Below are 5,184 nucleotides of genomic sequence, written 5' to 3'. Positions count from 1 at the left end.
TAAAGCAGAACAAAAGTACAAGCAGTATTATTTCTGCTTCTGAAAAACCCACAGATTTTTATCACCTGATCATAGGCATCCCTGGTCATTTCATATGGAAGTATATCCACTACCTCCCTAGTCCCGGGCCCTGGGCTTATTTTCCTCCTCTGTGCTAGGAAATGCCAGCAGAAATTTATCACACTTTATGACAGACAGCCTTACATGGCCAAAATCCTACAGCCCAATATCACAGAATGGTTTGGGTTGGAAGGGACCTTAAAATATCACCTAGCTTCAAGCCTCCTGTTACACACAGAGGAAAGGAGGGAACCCGTCCCTGGGTGGGCTCGAACCACCAACCTTTCGGTTAACAGCCGAACGCGCTAACCAATTGCGCCACAGAGACTCCCTGCTCAAAATTATCTTCATAATAGAAAATATTTTTCCTTCCTAAAATAAAATTACTGTCCTAAAAACACTGATTTCAAGTAGCAGAGTTGTCACATAAACCAAGGCAGACTGTTTTTTGACATTAACAATAGTTCAAAAGGACAAGGCTAGGAGTTTCCATTTCCCAGGAGCCCATCTGCTGGCTATGAAGTGGTGATCACTGCTGTTTACCATAGCCCGGGGCTAGATTTGAACCCACAATGACGAATTTCAAATTGCAATACTTGACACTCACACCTGTCAGGAGCACTGACACTCAAAACCAAAGGTGTTCAAGCTCAGCGGGGTTGGAGTGTCTTTGTGTAAAGCTCTACAATACAGATCGATCCAGAGCTCTCCTTTCCTTGTCCAGTTCCATTCAGTCACATTCTGTTTTGAAGGGTACAGAAACCTTGAACAGAAATGACTGAAGGAGGGTCCTCTCAGTCCCTTTGCTCTTCTTTTTGCCTTTGGACTGCTCATTACCTCCTACAATCAGGGCTTGATTTTGCAGCACACGTGGGATCCCAGCAACAAAGAAAGCAGGGAAGTCCTATCTGTCCTATACGGATACAGCGTGAGACATCGCATGATGTGTTGAGCACCTCCCTGTCTGCAAACAGACAAGTTAACATTGACAGCTATGGCACCTCTGGATTAAGGATTAGATCCTGTATTTTCAAAGCTCTTGTTCCAGTAGCAAGATCCAAATTTGGTGTCTTCTGAGTGCTCTGAAGACCCAAGCACTAATATGTCTTGGTCATTTCACTGGACTCTTCACACTGCAGGAGATCAAATGTGCAATTTTAAGGTTTTCAGAGAAATTGTGAAAGTGATTTAATGGCTCACTTGAAAATTTTAAAATATTATCATGAAAAGAGGAATCCAGCAGCTTACTAGGGGAGAGCAGGAAGAGAGGAAGGGAAAACGTAAACAAATTAGGAGAGGCACAAGACCAAACTATATTCCAAGCACACAGTGGAAAATGCTGACCAGTGCCAGCAGCCTGATAATCCAAATTCTCTTTCTATGCACCAGCCTCTTCTGAGAAAAGGGAAGAATTTAAAGGAGCATAAATGATAACTGTACATGTTCTGGAAGCAAACCTAGAAGTTCTGCCAGGAAAAATCACCCTTCTCATTACAGAGCCATTAACACATTCCCTTCCGCTTCCTCCTGGGCTGCAGACACCTATGGAGGGAAGAGGAGAGAGGGAACATATTGTGCCCCACAATGCACAGTCCATCCTCAGCACGGCAGAAGGATGGGCATTAAATCTCAGTGGCAAACGTGGATTACAGGACTGGCAGAATAGATGTGCATTACTGGGAAATGACACCTTATCACACTGAATGTGGGCACCCAGATAGGCGTAGAGCACATGAGCAGAACAAGCATTACACCCACAGGGATTCCCAGCAGACGGTGCAGGTCACTTGCTCCTTCCCCTCCCAAAATGAATGACAAGCACTGCTTTAGGTACTGCCATCCAAAGAGCCGGGAACTAAGGAAATTATCTTAGCTGCTTGTCCTAGCTTCCTTTTTAATAACCACGAGCTTCACCCCTTTTGTATGCTACAGATGGCTGTAGTAGCAACAACACATTCACAATACCTGCAGCTAGATCCACAGATAACGTAAATCTGTGCAGAGTTTATGATTTTTTTGTTCTTCACAAAGCTGTATCTCCACACAGGTACTCTGCGTTATACTTCTCCTTGCATGCTGCTCCATACTTCCCCTCAGCCCCAGGGAAATGGGAGTCATATTTATTTTGCACACCTACTTTATGCCAATTTTGTTTAGACTCTTTTTCTGGCCAGCTTACACAGTGATTAGGTCTGATTTGCACAGATAACCAGGACTGTAAAATTTGTCCTCAAAATTTCCTGTGGGGGATATTCTTGCCTACCCCAACTTTATATCTGGCCCGTTTACCACAGTCCTTGCAGGGCTGAGGTAGTGTCAGTATTATGAACAATGAACTAAGTGTTCTTTAGCGCTGATGAAAATCCTTAGAAATTCACTCAAATCAATGGAGATATTCCAGATGAGGGAGGTATATGGCTCAACAAAAATAATGGAACAGAAACCACCCACAGATGCAGAAGATGTTGTCCAGATGGTTAAGATAGCCTGGTGTCTGTCATGAACACATCCCTTAACACCCATGCAAAAACCTTTTGCGCTGTGGCTTTAGCCCATGACACTTATCTTCCTGTCACTGGCCCAAAACTGCTGACTTTGTTGGCTCATGCTGGCTTTTACTGTGTGAAAGCTTAACCACTGATGTCGTCTAGAAAACATTGGTACCCCAAGTACTGCTGCTAGCGAGCTCCACAGCAAACCCCACCAGCAGGGTCAGAAGGGAGCCTCCAGTAGGAAAACTGGGGCTGATCTCGCTGCACTGGAACAGGGTGAAGGACACATGAGGACACAAAAGCATCAGGTGAAGGATAAACCAGTAAAACAAGTAAAAGTTTTCTTGTATCTCACAGCATTATTTTGGTGTTACAGCTTCTCCGTGCCTCAGTAGCATTTACTTTGGTGCAATTGAAATGAAGATGTGGTCCAGGAGAACTGGAGGACACTGAGGCCAGCTGAAATCAGGGGAAACACTCCTTTACTCCCCTTGCTTAAACAAGTTTCCTGTGGGGCAAGTCAGCACAAATATCCTAAAAGTGGAAACAAACCACTGTACAGAGCTGCACAGATTTTCACAATGAAATCAATTGAAATCAATTAAACTTTCCAGCAGCTGGGAATTTGACCAATAACCTTGGCTGGAGCTGAGCCAATCTATGTCAGGCTGGGATCCTGCCTTAAAACAAGTCCTCTGCAAGTCCGTAACACAGTGCTAGACCCACATGCACACAGTGGGCCAGGTAAGCTGCTGATCGGATGGAGTTTGAAGTCGAGCCAATGGCTCCAAACAGAAAACAGATTTGGCTGCAGCTAAAAAAGAAAGTATGCACCAAGTTGGTCATTCAACCATCAGCCCTCTTTGGACAAGTGCACCTGAACCAGAGAGGTTAGCTGGTGGGCTCGCTCTCTCTGTTTCCTCAGGGAACAAACATCTGCATTTAATGTGCATGCCTTGCTCAGATTTGTCTATCAAAACATTAATCCAGCACAACAAAAAAACCCCAGAAACCCAAGTCACCAGCCCTGGGGCTGTTGAAGCCAGCACTTTGGCTACTTCAGGGAGCTTACTAGGTGTGTATAAATAAAAATGGAAGACTCCAACATTGCAGCAGTTTAACAAAGTGCTAGAATCCCTTCTGAAATGTTTACGAGGTGAAAATAAATAAGCAACCTCTCATTTGCCTCTACAAAACCAACTGACATTTTTCAATTTATGAGGCTTCCCATCTCGCAATGTCTATTATTTGACATGAAGATTTTAATTTAAAAACTGCCTTTTTGAGCTATGCTGAGATGGGAAGGCTGCTGGGATTCTGGGCTGACATCCCAGCAACCGCAGTAGATTGCATGGTATTCACAGTCAAGTTTTCTAATAAAGCGGTGCACATTTCCAAAATGTCACTGCACAAGTGGCCATTGGTGGAGTTATTTTAAGGCAGTGGTTCAGGAAGATGCTTAGACTTGTTGTGCCTGTTCCTGAATCGACAGACATGCATTCTTTGAACTTTCTTAAGACCCTGCTGCGAAGAGAGACTTTAATGGCAAAGACAGCTGCAGGATCACTTACTGGAAGAGATTTTTATCATTTGGTTTCCTCTTTTTTTTAGTGGTATCAATCTGAAAAAAAAATACTGAAATTTAGGGAGTTAGTCCGGAATAAAAGCAGACTGAATCCTGAACTGAGACATATAAAGCAGTTTCTGTCTTATAGCAGTGGTATTTTCCATTGATAATCTGCACTAGAATAGAGGGAAACACCAGGTGGACCACCCCTACCTGTAAAGGCTCCTTCATCTCCCTTTCAAACATCACATACTCAGGGACAGATTTCAGGAAGTGCAGCCAGCCAGGTTGGTGGGTGTCATGAACAGTGTTTATACCATCAGACAGTGATCCGAAAGGCTTCTCCAAAGAACCTCTTCTGCTCCCTATTTCAAGGCTCTGAAAGGCACATACCTTCATTCCACCATCCCTCAGCTCCTCTCTCCAGGAATCTGGTTCATTTACATGAGGTTTTTTGCCTTCATTTCTCTTCCCTGAGCACTTTCAAAGTTAGACTTCATGCTCATGATGTTGCTACTGTGAGGGATCGATTCACTTTTCACTGCTGGAGCTGTGCAAGATCCTTCACCCACTGCTGCTAAGTCTTTGTCAAAGATGCTCATAAAGATCAAAATGTTTATATTTCCTACGTATGAGGTAGAAAGTCCAAGGAATCTCATTTAATCTTCACAGCTCTGGTTAAATAGATGGCCATGCTGCTGCCGCCTCCACTTCTTTATGCCCAAAATGGATACTAATGCTGAGCAACCCAGGACAGAAATTAAAATGGTATGTCCTTGGTTGTATGTAGCTTTGTGATTGGGGGACAGCTAAAGTCCCAGCGTAATGAAAGCAGCACGCAGGTCCTGGAGTTTGCAGGCAAAAGTCACATGCACTGAGGCATGGAAGAAAGCAAAATACTCTAATGGTCACAATGAAGGGGTTCAGAGGGTATTGGAGTGCAGGAGGCAAAAACCAATCAAACAGAAAATGTTTCTGAAAGGGAACATGCCCACAGGCTTCACTGGCAGAAGATTAATTCACTCTGGACAGTTATGTGAGCATCCTCTGAACCTGGGCTGGTGA

The 5,184-nt window shown here is 44.0% G+C and overlaps 1 non-coding gene across 1 annotated transcript; it reads right to left on the bottom strand.

Annotated features, from left to right (window-relative positions):
* Window positions 1-314: 314 nt before the first annotated feature.
* On the bottom strand, window positions 315-388 carry TRNAN-GUU. The gene has a single exon. It is a non-coding gene; the product is annotated as a tRNA-Asn (tRNA).
* Between the last annotated feature and the right edge of the window lie 4,796 nt (window positions 389-5,184).

The sequence above is a fragment of the Mesitornis unicolor genome, unplaced genomic scaffold (genome assembly GCF_000695765.1).
Source record: "Mesitornis unicolor isolate BGI_N332 unplaced genomic scaffold, ASM69576v1 scaffold19918, whole genome shotgun sequence".
Classification (NCBI taxonomy): domain Eukaryota; kingdom Metazoa; phylum Chordata; class Aves; order Mesitornithiformes; family Mesitornithidae; genus Mesitornis; species Mesitornis unicolor.
The sequence above is the reverse complement of the archived record's forward strand: the minus strand, read 5'-3'. Positions and strand labels throughout refer to the sequence as shown.